This window comes from Dermacentor andersoni, chromosome 3, assembly GCF_023375885.2.
Source record: "Dermacentor andersoni chromosome 3, qqDerAnde1_hic_scaffold, whole genome shotgun sequence".
Classification (NCBI taxonomy): Eukaryota; Metazoa; Arthropoda; class Arachnida; order Ixodida; family Ixodidae; genus Dermacentor; species Dermacentor andersoni.
In genome coordinates, this window is record NC_092816.1 from 201386464 (window position 1) to 201406176 (window position 19713).

At 47.4% G+C, this 19713-nt stretch overlaps 1 protein-coding gene across 1 annotated transcript in view; it reads right to left on the reverse strand.

Moving 5' to 3' along the window:
- LOC126524069 (uncharacterized oxidoreductase TM_0325-like) overlaps positions 1 to 19713 on the reverse strand; it is a 210946-nt gene that overhangs the window by 14423 nt on the left and 176810 nt on the right. The window lies entirely within an intron of this gene.

The window sequence follows — 19713 nt, forward strand, 5'->3', positions numbered from 1 at the left end:
AACTGAATATGCACGTCATCGTCAAATTTTTACTGATGGCTCTGTGGACAAGGTCAGAGGTCATTCCCTCTTTGAAGTATAATTGGTCGGTTCACTTCACTGCAGTCGTGTCCTCCACAACGGCCGAAAGCGTTGCCATTGAGGCAGTTCTGAAGAAGCTACGATTTTGTATGTCCTCAACCTGTTGCCATCCTTACACATTCGAAATCCGCCCTTCAAAGGTTAGGTTAGGAGCAAGGGTTCCCTACTGATGCCTTATGTCTAAGCTCCCTACGCTCGGTGCACAATCTCCATATCAAAGTCTTCTCCATACGATTCCAATGGGTGCCTTCGCACATAGGTATCATAGGCAACGAGATGGCGGACAGCCGCGCCCATGGAGCGCTGTCTGGGAATCCATTGAGAAAAGTGCCTCAAGAGGACAAGAGACTCATCAGAGAAGCGGTGTCGTGCCACTTCAGGTCGTTGTGAAGCTCATCTCACAAGCCATGTGTGACCAAGGGTCTCAAAAGAAACCAAGCCACTTTACTGCTGCTCCGCATTCGCACGGGCTCTGCTCGTACCCCTGCGTGAATGTACAAGACTGGCCTGGCGTCGTCTCCATTATGTTCAACGTGTGGCGTGTGCGGTGACATAGAACATTACCTTATGTGCTGTACTCTGCATAACGCGGAAAGGAGTGTGTTATTCGGGTCCCTCAAGAAGACAGGAGTTCCTCATAGTTCTCTTCAGGACATTGTTTTCTCGCGCGGGAACCAGTTAGATAGGAAGGAGGTTTCTCGCCTTCTTTTAAAGTACGTGCAGGACACTGACTTGGCCTCCACATGGTGACCTTAGGAGTGACTATGTGTAGTTGTGAGGTCTGTGTCTGATATATATGGTTTATGTATTTTAAGTGTCGCTATGGTGGAGCAATTGCCGGCAGCAACTGAAGGCTAATCCAACCAGTAGCCTTCAACCACTCAAGTCAACTCAACTCCACTGAAACCCCCGGGCGATGGAATAAATATGCATGATCATGAAAAACATTTATCGGGTGTCTGGAGGATCCTTTGTTGTAGTCCGTCATGGAATAAGTATACTGTAACTCGACAAAGCTCACATAGTTCACAATTATATAGACAATCCCGCAGAATGCCCCAAAGCAAGCGGACATCGTCTTCTAACTAGTGTGGGGTTTGACTTCAGGGATTTAAATTTCACAGTACTGCCCGAATTCAAATAACTTCCCTCGGGAATGCACTCTGATTCTGCTAGGTCAATGAAGTGTATCGTGTTTGTATAAAGGTATAGCATAAATACGCGACATCAAAGCAGTAACAGGAAAAGAAAAAAAAATCAACCAGCTACCTCTAAAAAAATGCAACGTTCCAAACTCAGGACACTGCATATGCTGCGCATACTTTTGTGTTTTTCATTTGGTGGTGTAGCAGTTTGCTGCGCAGTCGGACCACACTCGCTATCATGTTGTGCATACCACAATACCTTCATCCGCCGCCGGCCTATATATTTAATTTGTACCGCCGGCCTTTATTATCTTAAGTTGTACAATGCTTGGACCAACACAAACGGCATAGCGTGCTGATCTTCTCCCACTGCAAATATTAACCGCCTGCTACACAGCAAGGGAAAGCACTATCAGAACAATAGAACGTATATAGACTAGTGCAGCGACATCAAACCGGTTATGCAGAAAAACCGGTTATCCGGTTATTCGATTCACCGGTTATGCGAATTTTAATTCCGGATAACTGGAGCGATCGGTTATTCGCTTAGTAGTAACCGGAAATTCGGATAGCTGGATATTCGGATACAATGGTCTTTGTTCATCTGTACTTGTGCCCAAATTACCTCTCTTTCTCCCTTCTATTAGATTTGTACTTATTTTTGCAACCGCTCGTGCGAGCCAGATATCCTGTCTCGTTAACCTGCTTACCTTTCGTTTTTAAGTTTACCTTTCTGAATTGCTGTGCTCGCAAAAACAGTACTACAGGTTTTCTCCCTGAAATTATTCCAAGCGCCAGCTATATTAGTCTAAGCGCCAGTCAATTTAATCCCAGCACCAAATAATTTATTATACGCACCACATATTTTAATCCTAATGAGAGTGAATTTATTCCAAAGTAAAGATGCATTTGCGGAAGTGTTATAACAGTTCAAAACAATGACTAAATGTTATAATTTTGCGCCGACCAAACATAACTGAAGAGCTTTCTTGATGTGCTTTGTCATGGGACTAAAGAAATGCCTTTCCCGCGCGATATATCATCGAAATATTGCACTTATATGGACATCATATTATGGTATAGTAGAATGGGGTAGTGTGTCGTCCGTACAGAAACAATGGGAGAACCGGGGACGCTTCTGCAATGGCGCCACCAGTAGGACACTGCGATCGACCAGCGTGGCTAGCGTGCGAAAGTTAAACATCGTGCGCAAAATTTTCTGCATTTCTAAACTAAAATGGTCTCAAAACAATTGAAATCAGTATAATTCACAAAACATAAACAGTACAAACTGCTAATACACATCAAAACGGGGTCTAAGCTTGCACGTTTCGAACCGCAGATAATGCACTATTCCTGATCGTCTGCTCAGTGCTTCGGTTGCAGAAGACAAGCAAACACTCGTCTACTCGTTCCATTCGTTATGCACGGATATGTTTTTAGTATTTCAAAACACACGGCGATAAGAAGCCCGGATTGAGCATGTGCACTTTGCCTGGTGGGTCGCATAGAATTCCTATCATGTTGCATCAACCAGAAAGGCGGTCACCAGGTTTCATCAAGAAAGCGCACACACACACACACATGCACGCACGCACGCACGCACGCACACACGCACGCACGCACACACACACACGCACGCACGCACACACACGCACGCACGCACACACACGCACACACACACACACACACACACACACACACACACACACACGCACACACACACGCACGCACACACACACACACACACAAATATATTTAACAAGACAGCGTTTCCCGTGCACATAAAGAATGTACGAACGCGGCTCGAAAAACCACAGCGAGCAATCAGAGGGCTATGCACGTACAGGCGCCGACAAAAGTGGTATATTCCACGCAGTGGGAGCCGGAGCAACGGCAAACTGCATCGCAACGCCATCTACAGGCAGCATCTGGGATCATGTCTGCCTATAATAAAGGGAGCCCATTGGCTGGTTCGATCCCAGATGCCGCCTGTAGATGGCGTCACGATGCAGTGTGCCGCTGCTCCGGCCCCCGGTGCGTGGAGTATACCACTTTTGTCGGCGCCTGTACATGCATTACTTCCACGACAACCATCACTGCCACTCCCGGAGGCCCTGTGTTGCACCATTACTTTTTTTCCTTTTGCCAGAATTGACTCCAAGCTGCAGCGACAGGTGGCGCTGCAGTAGACCGGCATGCAGCCTGTAGGATGGGCCACACAGCAACAAAGAAGGCCAAGCGGAAAGTCAGAGAGGCTGAAATAATCTCATGGGTGGCAGCAATGGTAAAGAAACCTGTCATGAGTAACTACTTAAGAGGAAAAAAACTAAATGAGGAAAGAAACCATTTATGATAACTCAAAGGGAAGCTCATTACTTTTCGAAGCGAGATCGGGATGCCTTAGAACGCGCACCTATAAAGCGAGATATAAAACGGAACAAGAAGCATGTGCTTGCTGCGGTAAAGCTAGGGAAACTATGCAGCGTGTTTTATTAGAATGCGAAGATGTCTACCCAGCGGTCGATTTAGGCACCACTGGCCTCCTTGAAGCCCTTAGGTTCAGCGGGAGCAGTGGCAAAGCAAACATGTCCGCAATAGGCATTAGTAAGAGCCGATTGGAGGATTGGTGATACAAAAGTAGGCAAACGACAAAAGACGGAGACGTACAAAAGGACAGTTCGCAATAGGGGATCCCAAAATGTGGGCGTGGTAGTTCATAGTGTTTTTTTTTCTTTTTTCATTGTTTAACCTAGGTAGGACATTAGGTAGCAACAGCTTGGTGGCGCCACCCACCGCCCCGTTCCAAAGGGGACGCTCATAACATCCATCCATCCATCCATCCTGATAATGGTTCTAGGACTTACTTTTGGAAATGAAAAAAAAAAATAAAATTATGTGATGTTACGTGCCAAAACCACTTTCTGATTATGAGGCGCGTCGTAATGGAGGACTCGGGAAATTTCGACCATCTGGGGTTTTTTAACGTGCACCTAACTCTAAGTACACGGGTGTTTTCGCATTTCGCGCCCATCGAAATGCGGCCGCCGTGGGTGGGATTCAATCCCGCGACCTCGTGCTCAGCAGCCCAACACCATAGCCCTTTTGGAAATGTGGTTTTCAAAACAGCGAACAGAGAGTACCAGTACAGGACCAGGAAATACCTCGGGTAAGAGAATATAAAAACCGTATTATATGGATAAACGAAGGCACTACATACATGGAAACACATGAAAAAAGAATATCAGTAAAGGGGAAGAGAAATGCTGCCATAATGAAGTACAGAGTGCTACGGGGATACAAAAGGTACGAGGTGTCCCGGGGTACGTGAATAGGTGTAATGGTTCCAGGACTTACTTTAGGAAATGCGGTTGTTTGCTTTAAATCAGGGTACAATCAGGACTCGATGGGAACAATACGTCAGCGGGACGCCTCGCATTGGGCGCTCACGGGAAGACTACAAACGAAGCTGTGCAGTGAGATATGGGCTGGGCTAGTTTCGAAGTGAGGGAAGCTCAGAGTAAAATTGATTATGAAAAACGACTGAAGAATATGGAAGAAAGTGGGAGTGGGAAAGTGGCTGGGAGAGTGTTGAGGTACCTTTACAGGAAAAACATTGATTCGCAGTGGAGGCAAAGAACTAGGAAGCTTACCAGCAAGTATGCGGCCTGTAGGGCGGGCGACACAGCAACAACAAGCGTCAAGCGGAAAGTTAGAGATAGTGAAATAATCTCACGAGTGGCGGCAATGGAAAAGAAATCTGGCACGAGCAACTACTTAGGAGGAAAAAACTAAACGAGGAAAGAAACAATTTCTGATAACTCAAAGGGAAGCTCATTACTTTTCGAAGTGAGATCGGGATACTTTAGAACACGCACCTATATTTTGAGATATAAGAATCAAGAAGCGTGTGCTTGCGGCGGTAAAGCTAGGGAAACGATGGAGCATGTTCTATTAGAATGTGAAGACGCCTGCCTAGTGGTCGATTTAGGCGCCACTGGCCTCCTTGAAGCCCTTGGGTTCAGCGAGAGCAGTGGGAAAGTAAACATGTCAGCAGTAGAGATTAGTAAGAGGCGATTGGAAGATTGGTGGAAGAAAAGTAGGGAAACGAGAAAAAACGGAGACACACAAAAGCGAAGCTCATAATAGGATATGGGGTAAGAAATTTTCGTTGTGGGTGTTCATAGTGTTTTTTTTTTTACTTAGGTGGGAGATTAGGCCGTATAATAGCAAGAACTTGGTGGCGCAACCCACCTAGGTAGGAAATTAGGCAGTATAATAGCAAGAGTTTGCTGGCGCAACCCACCGCCCCGTTCCAAAGGCAACACTGGCCTCCTTGAAGCCCTTGGCTTCAGTGAGAGTAGTGGAAAAGTAAACATGCCAGCATTAAAGACTAGTAAGAGGTGATTCGAAGATTGGTGGAAGTAGGGAAACGGCAAAAAACGGAGACGTACAAAAGCAAAGTTCGCAATAGGGTCTCAGAAAATTTGCTTGTGGGAGTTCATACTGATTTTTTCTTCTTTTTTAACCTAGGTAGGACATTAGGTTGTATAATAGCAAGACCTTGGTGACGCAACCCACCGCCCCGTTCGGAAGGGGACGCTCATAATATCCAGCCATCCATCCATCTATCCGTGCTCCAGCACCCCCGGCCATCATCGGAAAAAGACGCACGTTTTCACCGCCGTATGACACACGGCCTTATTCCGGTATGGTGGTTGTGGTGGTGGTAACAACTTTATTAACAATCCGGCCAATTTGTGGCCTGGGCCTAGGCTGCCCCCGAGGAGGTCCGGAGATCCTGTCTCCTCGCCGCCTCACGGGCTTGCTGGATGGCCCATAGTTGATTTTCGAGGTTTGAGCTGCGCAACGCGGCCGTTCATCGCGCCGCAGCTTCATCTGGGGAAACTGCATTCTCTTTGCATATAACCTCACATTCCCAGAGAATGTGTCTAAGAGATGCGTGAGCCATGCTGCATAGTTTGCAGTTATCATCTGAGTAGATGTCCGGATATATCCTCCTGAGATGGACGGGGTTGGGGAAGGTCTACCTTTGTAGCTGCCTCCAGTCTACCGCTTGGCTCCTGTCGAGTTTGGGGTTAGGGGGCGGATAAACCCGTCTTGAGTTTTGATAAAATTTTGTAATATCACAGTATCTGGTCATTGTGTCCCTCTCTGTCCATGCCTCCGTTGGATTTCCAACCCCAAGAGAGGATCCTTCTTCGCGGGCGCGGAATGTGAGACCTCGCGCTACGCGGTGGACCTCTTCGTTGAGGTTGGGTACGGGGGTGTCGGGGGACCTGTGAGCCGGGGGACCTGTGAGCCGGGAACCATATAATGTGTCGTTCCTCCGTCTCCTCAGAGGTGACATAGTTCGCGTTGGCTTTGAGTATAGCCTCAGCCTTTAGCGAAATTCTGCCTTGTGCATAGTTTCTGACCGCCGTCTGCGAGTCACTGAGTACGTATCAACTGGGGTTAACGATGGCTAGGGCTATCGCCACCTCTTCCGCTACCTCGGGGTTTTTTACACGTATGCTACAAGAACTGACCAATTGTTTCTCGGTATTGAGGACGGCCACTGCAAAAGCACGTCGATCCTCTTATTCTGCCGCGTCTCCGTACAGCGCTTCCTTCTCCCTACCGAAGGCTTGGAGTAAAGCCTTGGCTCTACTCTCTCTTCGACCCTGATTGAATTCGGGACTCATGTTTTTGGGTATATTAGCCACCTGCAGCTTTTCCCTGATCGCGCTTGGGAAGGATGTCGTGTCGCCGCGCTGCTTGCAATAACTTATCCCGAGTTTGTCCAGGATGATCCTACCCGTTCGTGTCTTCGCTAGTCTTTCGAGTTGCAAGATTTGGTGTGCCTAAATTAATTCTTGAAGCGTGTTGTGGACGCACAGCTGTAGTAGAAGTTCCGTGCTGGTGTTGTCTGGAAGGCCCAGTGTCATCTTGTGTGCTCTTCTAATGAGGGTGTTCAGTTTCGCATATTCGGCCGCGTACCAGTTGTGGTAGGCGGCCACATAGGTAATGTGGCTAATGACGAAGGAGTGTATGAGTCTGACGACGTTGGCCTCCCTCATACCCTGATGTCTGTTAGTGATTCTTCTGATGAGCCTCATCGTGTTCGTGATCTTAGTTTCCAAATGCCTGAGCGTTTCTCCATTGTTGCCGTTCGATTCTATGATGAGTCCGAGCACGTTAATCTGCTTTACCCTGGGTATTTCGTGTCCTTCTTTGGTGCGTATGCAAATTTCTTCGTATGCAGCATGCTGGATGTAAGCCTTGGGGGGTCTTCCCCTTAGCGTCGGGCGGTAGAGGAGAAGTTCCGATTTTCTTGGCGAGCAGACGAGACCGGTTCCGACGAGGTACTCTTCCACCACCTCGACCGCGGTCTGTAATCGCTGTTCGATTTCTCCGTCGCTTCCCTCGGACACCCAGATCGTAACGTCGTCCGCGTATATTGTGTGATGCACTCCCTCGATGGCGTTCAGGTGCTCGGGGAGGCCGATCGTAATGAGATTGAAGAGCATCGGCGAGATGACCGAGCCTTGAGGGGTGCCAACGCTGCCTATGTTCCTGTCTTCGGATGCGAGTTTGCCCAACGTCAAGGAGACTTTCCTGTTGGTGAGGAAATCCTGAACATAGCTGTACGCTCGGTTTCCTAGATTGAGCGCGGCAATGCTGCGTAGTATGGCTGCGTGAGCTGCATTGTCGAAGGCTTTCTTGAGGTCTAATCCTAGAATGGCCCTGGTACCTCTTGTCTTGTTGTCGGGTATCTGGCGCTTGATTTGCAACATTACATCCTGCGTGGAGAGATGAGCTCGAAACCCGAGCATGGTGTGTGGTACGCTTCCACGTCATCCAAGTGTGCGTTGATCCGGGTGAGGAAGGCGTGCTCCATCAACTTGCCGACGCACGACGTAAGGGATATTGGTCGAAGGTTGGCCAGATTTGGGGGTTTCCCTGGTTTGGGGATGAGCACCATTCTTGCTCTTTTCCTCTGGTCAGGGATGCATTCTCGGCTCCAGCAATCGTCAATGTACTTGGTCAGTTCGGAGATAGTCTCGTTGTCCAAGTTACGAACGGTCTTATTAGTTACGCCGTCCGGTCCAGGGGCCGACTTGCTGTTGAGCTTTTGCAAAGCGGCCCGGATTTCCGCCTCGCCAAAGTCTCTGTCCGGAGAGAAATAGGGATTTCCCGTGTATTCCCCGTGTTGAATAGTCAGGCTCTGCGGGGCGTATCTGTCACAGAGTTCGGAAACGATTTTTTCCTCGTCCTTGGTGTGTGTGTGTATTAGCTTGCGCATGGTTTCCCTATGTGTTGCCTCGGTCTTGGTCGGGTCTAGCAGGTGTCAGAGCAGGCGCCATGTGTGACCGGTGCCAATCTGTCCGTCCATCTCGTTGCAGATCTCATCCCATTGTTGTTTACTAAGAGTTTTGCAGTGTTCTTCTATTTGTTTGTTGAGTAACGCTATGCGTTTCCTCAACTTCCTATTGTGTCTGTTTCTGCCAGCTGGCTTGAAGCGATCGTTTGGCCTCCCACATGTGCACCAGGCGGTTCTCGATCTTCTCCACGGGAAGTTCTGGCGTCACGGTCTTTGTTACTTCATTGATGTCAGCCATCACTTTTTCGGCCCATTGTTGAATGTCTGTGATGGGCGCGTGCGTCATTCCGGCTCGATTCTTGAGGAACTGGTCCCAGTCCGTCCATTTGAAGGTTTTGTTGGGTTCGAACTTTAAATTCTCCAATAATTTCGTTTCGAGAATTCTGTGGTCACTACCAAGGTCTTCGAACGTGTTATTCCAACTCGCTCCTCTTGCGTCCTTCACTAATGTTAGATCGGGCGTGGTGTCTCTTGTCAGCCCTGTTCCCATTCTGGTGGGGGAGCTGGGGTCGGTGATGAAGGTCAGGCCTGTTTCCTGTATATCCTGCCATAAAGCCTTGCCTTTGGCTCTGGTATAGGCATAGTCCCACGTTCTGTGCGGGCGTTAAAATCTCCCCCAATTAGTAGGGGATGGGAGCCCGCAATGTCGGTGGCCCTACTAAAAAGGGTTAGAAAGCGCTGTCGTATGTGCGCTTGCTTGTTGTATAGATTGAGGATAAACGTGCTGCATTGGCTCTTGCTTTTAGGTATAATTTCTACGAATACTTGTTCAATCTGCGCTACCTTAATGTCGTGACGGACGACCACTAAGCTTTTCCTGACCAAAGGAGTTACCGCTTGGTTCTCCCCGGATGTGGGACCGATGGCTTGGTAACCGGGTAGTTTTGCTAACTCGTGTGTCTCTTGTAGCATTATTACATCGGTTTTCGATTTGCTTTTAAGGTGTTGTTGCAAAACTGCTTTTTTTGCGGCCTAACTCCTGCAATTCCACTGCCATATCGTCAGCGCGCCTCTTTTACCGTGCTTGCCTATTTTGGTCTTGTCGTGGGGTGGAGGTCTGAATGAACCCAGATGCTCCTGCGGTGTTTACAGGGGTGTCGTAGAATTGATTAGATGCGACCCCAGTTATGGGGGTCGCTGCGGTGGTAACTGGCTGCAGCTTGGCTACTCTAAGACTTAGGTTGGCCATGTTGCTTTCGAATTTGTCAAGTCTTGACATTATGGTCGAGACCGCCAGCGTGAGGTTGCCGACGGCTTGCGCTTGTTCTTTGAGTACACTTTGCATTTCTGTTAATTTCTGCCTTAGGTCTGCCAGTTGTGATCCGGTTTGGCTGCTAACGGCTGGAGCCTTTCTCTTAGGTGGCGGAGGGTTGTCGTCCTCCTCCAAGGTATTATGAGGAGTTATCGCAGCTGCACCTGCACTACAAGTACTCAGACAGGGAGATATATCCACCCTTCGACTATTGTTAAGTTCCTGGATTTCTCTCGTGAGGTGTGAGATTAATTCTCTCAACTGCGCATTTTCCCGTCTCATTTCTGCTATTTTTTTAGAAGCTGCAGTCTCCTCAGTTCCGCCGCGGCGCGACGAGCCTTTGACCGCGTCTGCCCAGCTCACGTTCTTGGTGGCCCCTTCTACCGCCGGGCCGCCTCCACTGCGGCGGGAACGCGAACGCGTACGGTTCCTGGATCTGGTTCGGGCCGGTCTGGGTGTGCGGCTCCGTGATCCGGACTTTCTGGTTCTCGAGCGGGCCCTCGAGCGTGAACGGGGCCTGGTCTCTCGGGAAGGGCGTCCAACTGATTCCCTCGTAGCCTCCGACGCTAGAAATTCTTCCTGTTGTCGATGTCTTTCCCGGTATGGTATAGTATGAACTTTATTTAGGTTCTGAGGGATCAGTCTGGAACTGATGCGGGTCGCTCCCACGTCGGTAAAGAGAGGCCGAGCCCGTCTGCCGTCACACGAGCCCTCTGGACAGCCCTGAGTTGGTCCGCCAGCACTTCACTGTGCAGTATCCGCTGCCACTACTTTTCACCTCGAGAACCATCACCGGCCAACGCCAAATAGCGCCAAAGTATGTGTTCTAAATCTAGCAAACCCCCACACTTACTACAATAGACTGAAACCCCGCAGTCCAAATTAATTTTATTCATCATGACCTTGTTAGGGTACGTCCGTGTCTGCATAAGCCTTAATGTAACCACCTGTGGCCTATTTAATTTAGTATGTGGCAGGGGGAATGCCTTGCGTCCTAAGTAATAGTGCTTGGTGAGTTCGTTGCAGGTTAACAGTTGGTCCCTGTACTCAGGAGCGGGAGAGCCAGCCCTTTCAGGGAGTACACGGCACACTAATCATCGTGCCCCCCTGTGCGCCACCTCGTTGAGGTTACGCGGGGCTCCCTCGACTGTCCCCTTGGGCGTTGGGAACCAAGTAACTGTACGCGAAGTGATATTTCTACCCTGCAGCAGTCTGTTAGCTAGTTCCGCAACAAGTCCTCTCGAGAAGGCTTTAATCGCAGATCGCGAGTCACTAAGCACCAAAACTTTTATTGAATCAATTAGTGCTAGAGCAATAGCCACCTGTTCGGCGACCCCCGGATGTTTGGTATAAATGGAAGTGGCATTTCTCACGCCCTCTTTGCCATCTACCACCACCGAATAAGCATTTTTCCCATCAATCCATGTAGCGTCAACAAACGAAGACTCCTCCTCCTGATCTATTGCCTCTCGCAACAAGGCCATAGCTGTCGGATGTGCACGGAGTGCACGGAATGTGCACGGGGTGCACATTCCGCGGAAACGGACGAATCATGACATTTGCCCTAAGGTTCACGTACAACTGGTGTAGGGGCGCACTATCGTGCGACACAGCAACCGATTCTTCAATTGACTTAAAATTATTCTAAAGTACGCTGAACCTCGGCAATTTAATCTAAAGTATTGTGCCAACCCAGTCGTAACAACATATCGTTTACCGTAGTCATAGGCAGACCAAGCGCAGCCTTGACAGCTTCTCTGAATAATGCTTCCAGTTTATTTTTCTCCCCCTATTCCAATTTAGCATAGCTGCCACACACGAGAAGTGACACATTATAAATGCGTGAACTAAGCGCATCGCACCTTCTTATCCTAAACCCCTATGCCTATTAGAGATCCTTCTTATAAGTCTTATGGCCTCCTCTGTCTCCTTGGTAATACGCTGAATGATTGTAATGTTCAACCCATTCGCTTCAGGTACAAAACCCAGGACCCTGATTGCTTCAACTTTGGTTGTCAACGACCATTGCCTAGTATGGATTCTAATGCGAGGCTTAACTTGCGGTACCCATCCCTTCGGCCTACGACCTAGCTTCTTAGATTTGAAGATCAGCAACTCCGACTATTTAGTGGAGCACTTGAGCCCCATGAGACCCAAATACTCCTCCAAAAGCGTTCCTACCTTCTGAAGCCTACCCTCATACTCTTCATCACTACCACCGACACTCCATATAGTAGCGTAATAGTAGCAGCCAATATCCTGGACAGTGTCCAGTGTATTAGCAAACTTCGACAACGCCAGATTGAATAACATAGGTGAAAGTACAGATCCAGGCCATGTACCACAGCAACCCAATTTAAATACTTCCGACTTTATCTCCTGAAACCTGAGACATGTCCTTATATATATAAGGAAAGCCTTGACAAAGTGCAAAAGCCGCTGCCCCATATTGAAGTCCGATAGCACCCGTAGAATGAAAGAATGCCGGATTTTATCGAAAGCTTTTTCCACATAAAGTCCAATTAGAGCCTCAGTATCCCTTGTCCTCCGGTCAAGGAGCTGATGATGAATCCTGATCATAGCGTCCTGAGTCAAGAGGCTCGGCCGAAGTCCTGTCATCGAGTGCGGAAAGACCACATTGCCCTCAACATAACGCGTTAGCCTATTTAAAATGACATTCTCAGCGACTTTCCCCAAACACGATGTCAGGGAAATGGGTCTGAGATTTTCAAGCCCTATGGCCTTCCCCGGTTTGGGTATCAGAACAGTAGTTGCCAGTTTCCACTCTTCCGGGAAAGAGCCTTCCTTCAATCGGCTATTGATATCCCGCGTAAGGAACTCAATTGACCCATCGTCTAAATTCCGTAACATTTTATTCGTAATGCGATCCGGCCCTGATGCGGATCGACCATTAAAATTCTTCAGCGCGATCCTTATATCACTTTCAGTAAATTCCTCATCCATAGCTGCATTTTCGTCCCGACTATATTCCAAAATCACGACAGGCGTACCACGCCAGGTCTCCAACGGAAGGTACCTCAGCCAAATCCTTCAGCAACTCCTGCTCCGTGGAGTCCCGACACGCCTGATGGACCAGCTCACCCATCACACTCATCTGATTAGATTTTGTGTTTGTCTCATCTAGTAAATGTCTGAGCAAACTCCAGGCGCCTCCCCTCCTAAAGCAACCATAAATAGAATTGCATCGTTCATCCCACTGCTGCTTGCACAGTACCCGACAATTGTATTCAATTTCCTGATTAACCACTGCTATACGCTTTCTAAGCCTTCTATTCAATATCCTACCCTTCCATCTCGCTAACATCGACTGCTTTGCTTCCAACAAATGCGCCCGGCGGCTATCCATGTGTTCCGTATGAATATCGCTCTGAACCTCTTTAGTGGACGCCTCAACGTCACTTTTAAGCTGACTAGTCCACTGTTCCAAGGTCAACTCATTTCCCTCATCTTTGATTCTCTGCGTTCTTCGTTTCCTAAAGGCATCCCCGTCAACCATCCTAAATATGCGCTCCTTTTTATTAGCCACTAGCAAATTATTCATAAGTATGTAAGGATCGCTACCAAAATATATATTAGAATTGGACCAGGACGAATCCGCAACCCCCCGAACAAAAGTGAGATCAGGTGTCGAATCTCTACATGACGACGTGCCAATCTGGTGGGATACGAAAGGTGTGTAATCCGAGGTAAATTCGTCTAGTACCTGCTGCCATACTCTCTCCCCCTTAATAGTGCCATAAACATACATCCGCGCATGTTATGGCGCATTGAAGTCCCCTCCAATAAGCAAGGGCGCATCCTTAGCCAGATTGGTTACCGTGATCAAGAGAGATTTCAAACGCTGCTTCGTGTCACGGGGGCTACTGTACAGGTTAAGCAGGTAAACGCTCCTCTGACATGACCCTTGCCGACTTAAAATTACCTCCATCATAATATATTCAATCTTGCAATCCGCCATGTGAAGATCATGTCTAATATACGCCAAACTCCTATTAATGAGAGTAGCGAGTCCTCTGCCCTGTTCATTATCCTTAACTTCCGCTTTGAAATCCGTTAAGGTCGCGTTATACGTCAGTGTTTCCTGTAACATGATAACTTCAGGTTTCACACCATGCGTTCTAATAAACTACTCCAGAGACGCTTTCTTATGATAGAACCTCCTGCAATTCCATTTCCAAATACTAAATGAACTATTTAATAGAGCCATCTTGACCACGGAAATTCGGTGAATTAATTTTGAGCTCCAGTCCACTCGGCGACTTACCCTGCTGGGCTCGCGGCCGAGTGCACTCCCGCTCCATAACAGGGACCACCGCCACGTTTAGATAAATATTAATTTTGCCTAATCTCTGATCCGTGATATTTTCCCGCTCTTCTATCAGCTCCAGTCTACTAATGCTCTTATTTACACTTTCTTGCAATGTCGCCATCATTGCTTTAAGCTCGGAACCGACTTTGCCCTGAATCCGCACCGTCGAGGATATATGGCCCTCTTTTTCGGAGCAGGCGTCTCCTCGTCCGCCATGTTCTCTTCTGCGACCTCCACAGACCTCGGTACTTCAACCGAGTCATCATGTTTCCTAGCCTGTCGTGATCAGTGTAACGGAGAAGAAAAAGAGGAAAGGTGGGGGGAGGAGAGGAACAAGAAGTGAGAATGAACAAGGATAGCTACCTTGTTATATTGACGTATCTCAGTTTTATTACAAATTTCGCGCTGCCAAGGAGAGGATTCGAACCAGTGTTGTGCACCTCATCCGCTTTGTTTCACCGAGTACCATTTGCGTGGACATTATGGAAATCTGCCCGGATGGCGACAGACACACGAGTGGGGCAATCCTTTTCCACGGAGGACGGTTCACTGTTGCGGGTGGGCACTGATCCCTTTTTCAAAACGCTCACGAACGACGTTTTGCTATGGTCGGTACAAGGTAACTGTGTACGACCAACATGAGTGAACAAGGACGAATATATGAGAGATTGCAAGGCATTTTTCATCATATAATGGAACTCGAGCAGAGAAACAGTGAAAACCCGCAACAAATACTAGAGCTCGTGATGAAAAAAGAGCTCCAGCATTCTCGGAGCCCGTCGTTGGAACCGGTAAAACCGTATATTTACTACGGTTCATCAGCTGCAAACACACAAGCTTGGTTGAGTTTTTTGAGTACGCGGGCGACCAAAATGATTGGCGACATGACCTTGACAAGGTTATGAGTATGTGCTTGTACCTAGGAGGCATAGCAAAAACCTGGCATGACTTGAGAATCACCCAAAGAGCGCACCGGGCGTGGGCTGAGGGGAGAGACAGTTTTTTGACGTCTTTCTCTAAGAATAAGCTCCAGAGCTCGGACAGCGCTATAGCCTTCGAATATAATTCCGGCACTCTGGTAGAATACTTTTCTGAGAAGAGAAGGCTTCTACATATTGCTGACCCCACGTTATCGGACTCGTCGCTCGTACCTCTGATTATATTACGATTGCCGAAGAGCATAGAGCACAAGGTGCAATTACGAACTCCACATACTCTTGATGACTTGCTAAAAAATATGAAATATTTAGGCGCTTTGCAACATCAAGAGAGTGCTTCTAATGGCTACAATACTTCATCCAATGAAGATTAAACACTGCGGTGTAAAAACGGGACCAAGTTGATATCGGGAGATCACCCTTTCTCATTTAACCACACCATCTTTCTTACCGATCGTGCCAAGCTGGCGCACATTTCTGTGCAAGCAAGTGTGAGGGACGTCAAGGCTTTAGTAGATATTGGAGCTTCGATAACAGTTGTAAACAACAGCGAAATTCTGGACTTAAGCATAGCGGAAGATTAACCTGTGGCTATGTATGCTTACGGCGGCAGGAAACAGACGTATAATGAGTGGGAGAAAGTGTTGATCACGGATAAAGGAAAACAAACAACTTAACTAAGGCTCTCGACTCAATAGTGTAAAACATCAGCTGCTCTTGTCTCGCCCAGTGATGCAACAGATACGACCTAACCTCTACTGGGATGGGGAAGTCACTACTTGAGATGACCGTCAAATGTCTTCGGTTTCACTAGTTGATCATCAACGAAAGGCCACTGTAGCAGCGGACGTTATGAAGCCATATCCAAAGATAATATGCGTCGGGGGCTATGTGAAGGCCACATCAAATTTTGAAGTACCATTTGAACTTCGCGACAAGACTGTAGTGAAACGTAAGGCTTACAATGTCGTGAGAGAAGAAACATTCGCAAGGAAGAAATACAGAAGATGCTTGACGCCGTTGTAATCCGCCCATCAACCTCTGCCTTCGCTTCTCCGATCACTATTGCTCCTAAAGGAGATGGCACATTTCGTCTCTGTACTGATTACATGCAGGTCAACAAACAGACTGTCTTATTTCCCTTTCCAATGCTACTTATCGACGGAATCATTAATGAAGCCGGCAGCTGTAAGATCTTTTCTCGCTTGGAGCTGTGCAAAGACTTCTGGTAACTTCCACTGTCAGAGGAGACTAAGGACTTTTCCGCCTTCGTGACACCACTCGACATATACAAATATAACAGGCTACCTTTTGGCTGGAACAACTCACCTGCATAGACCCAGAAGATGATGAACAATGTTCTAAAGCCATATATCGGAATTTTTTGTAATGTTTACATTGATGACATTATTGTGGATTCTAGGTCTGAGCAGGAGCACACCGAACATCTGGTGAAGGTCTTAAAATCACTCAGAAATGCCGATCTGAAGGTAAGTGAAAAAATAGTGATTTCTTTCAGCCCAAGGTCTTTTTCTCGGTAGAGCGTTCGACGGTGCTACCAAAAGTACCAAGCAAGAGTCTGTAGATCGAATTTCTACACTTAGGAAGCCGTACGACCTTCATTCGCTGCGAGTTTTTCTTGAACTAGCAGGCCACTTCAGGGCTTTCACCAAGGATATTGCAAAGATTACAAAGTGCCTGACCAAGTTGACAAAAAACGATGCTCCTTTTATTTGGCCCGATGTTTGTGAAGTAGCCTATCAAGAACTATTGCGCCGCATCTCGTATGACCCAGTACTAACTCTACCTGACTTCAGGCTGCCGTTCGAAATGAACAAAGATGCATCACATTATGATAGAGGGGCAGTGCTGTATCACAGGGAGTGCAGTTCTGCAATAAATCAATAACTTCGTGTCATAGGGTACTATTCCCACACCTTTGACACTTGTCAGCTACTCTACGACGGAGAAGAAGGCCCTTACCATCCTCATGGCAGTGCGATACTTTAGATCGTACATAGGCGGCAGAATATTCCAACTGTATACGGACCATCAGGCTCTGACCTATCTCCTCAGTCAGTCGGAGCCAAGAGGAAAGCTGGCGCGCTGGATAAACAAACTGCAGCAGTATGACTTTGAAGTCATCAACCGGGCAGGCAGCTGGTTGACGGATGCAGATGCGTTACACTGGCGGTCGAAGTTACACATGTAGTGTTAAACATGACGAAACTATGGGAAGGATCCGAAAGTCTACAGTTTGACAATGAAAGGTTTGTGGTGGCGGAGACTCGTTCCAAAAGTGCTCCACATGTACCATGACACTCCCGACTCTGGCGTTCATGATGGTTTCTGGCAAACCTATAATAAACTTCTACGGAGGTTCACATGGAAAAATATGAAGAGAGACATAGACAAATATGTTCGGTCATGTCACTTGTACCAGGTCATGATGGTGTGTGGTGTTTTATGGCGCAAGGGCCAGGTATGGCCAAAGATCGCCAAGCTCATGGTAATGAAATGAAAGTGAAGCAATAAATTACGATCAATGATTGTAATAGGGCTGTAAAGGGGCCTAAAAGACGGTCACTGTAAAATGTGTAAGAGCTACATGTAATAAAACTATGGCAATGACTATGAAGCGTGTGAAGGACGCGAAAGAAGCATTGTAAAAGGATCACAATTTGCTAAAATTGGTCATTTAGATAAAAAAAAAATTTGAAGCACTACTACCCTAACAGAGTCCTTGAACCGCAAGGACCTGAAGGTGTGTGCTGTCCAGTACTATAATAGTAGCATCCTCTAGAAAGAGGATGTGCTACGATAATATTGGGCTATTAACATGCAGAACCACATCATTCAAGAAACCTAGGACAGCTTTGGTGGTAAAAAGGGGTTCCTTACTAAGAAACATTACCGGGATCGAGAGGGATACAATACCGGTATGCTAGAGGAAAATGTTTCCTTCTTTGTCTTTCGGCTTCCCGACACTCCACGAGGACGTGGATGACGGTGAGCCTTTGACCACATCAACCACAAGAAAGCCTTAGGAGCTATGCAAAGGGGGAAGGCAGCTGGGGAGGATCAGGTAACAGCAGATTTGTTGAAGGATGGTGGTCAGATTGTTCTAGAGAAACTGGCCACCCTGTACATGCGATGCCTCATAACCTCGAGCGTACCGGAATCTTGGAAGAACGCTAACATAATCCTAATCCATAAGAAAGGGGACGCCAAAGACTTGAAAAATTATAGACCGATCAGCTTACTGTCCGTTGCCTACAAAGTATTTACTAAGGTAATCGCAAATAGAATCAGGAACACCTTAGACTTCTGTCAACCAAAGGACCAGGCAGGATTCCGTAAAGGCTACTCAACAATAGACCATATTCAACACTATCAATCAAGTGATAGAGAAATGTGCAGAATATAACCAACCCTTATATACAGCTTTCATTGATTACGAGAAAGCGTTTAATTCAGTCGAAACCTCAGCAGTCATGGAGGCATTACGGAATCAGGGTGTAGATGAGCCATATGTAAAAATACTGGAAGATATCTATAGCGGCTCCACAGCCACCGTAGTCCTCCACAAAGAAAGCAACAAAATCCCTATAAAGAAAGGCGTCAGACAGGGAGATACGATATCTCCAATGCTATTCACAGCATGTTTACAGGAGGTATTCAGAGGCCTGGAGTGGGAAGAATTGGGGATAAAAGGTTGATGGAGAATACCTTAGCAACTTGCGATTCGCTGATGATATTGCCTTGCTTAGTAACTCAGGAGACCAATTGCAATGCATGCTCACTGACCTGGAGAGGCAAAACAGAAGGGTGGGTCTGAAGATTAATCTGCAGAAAACTAAAGTATTGTTTAACAGTCTCGGAAGAAAGCAGCAGATTATGATAGGTAGCGAAGCACTGGAAGTGGTAAGGGAATACATCTACTTAGGGCAGGTAGTGACCACGGATCCGGATCATGAGACTGAAATAACCAGAAGAATAAGAGTGGGTTGGGGTGCGTTTGGCAGGCATTCTCAAATCATGAACAGCAGGTTGCCACTATCCCTCAAAAGGAAAGTGTACAACAGCTGTGTGTTACCAGTACTCACATATGGGGCAGAAACCTGGAGGCTTACGAAAAGGGTTCTGCTGAAACTGAGGACGACGCAACGAGCTATGGAAAGAACAATGATGGGTGTAACGTTAAGGGATGAGAAAAGAGCAGATTGGGTGAGGCAACAAACGCGGGTAAACGACATCTTAGTTGAAATCAAGAAAAAGAAATGGGCATGGGCCGGACATGTAATGAGGAGGGAAGATAACCGATGGTCACTAAGAGTTACGGACTGGATTCCAAGGGAAGGGAAGCGTAGCAGGGGGCGGCAGAAAGTTAGGTGGGCGCATGACATTAAGACGTTTGCAGGGACAACATGGCCACAATTAGTACATGACCGGGGTAGTTGGAGAAGTATGGGAGAGGCCTTTGCCCTGCAGTGGGCGTAACTAGGCTGATGATGATGATGATGACCACAGGCAGAAGGTTCGTTGCCAGCAAGCAGAAAATTGTGAGTGCCATATGTGTGTCC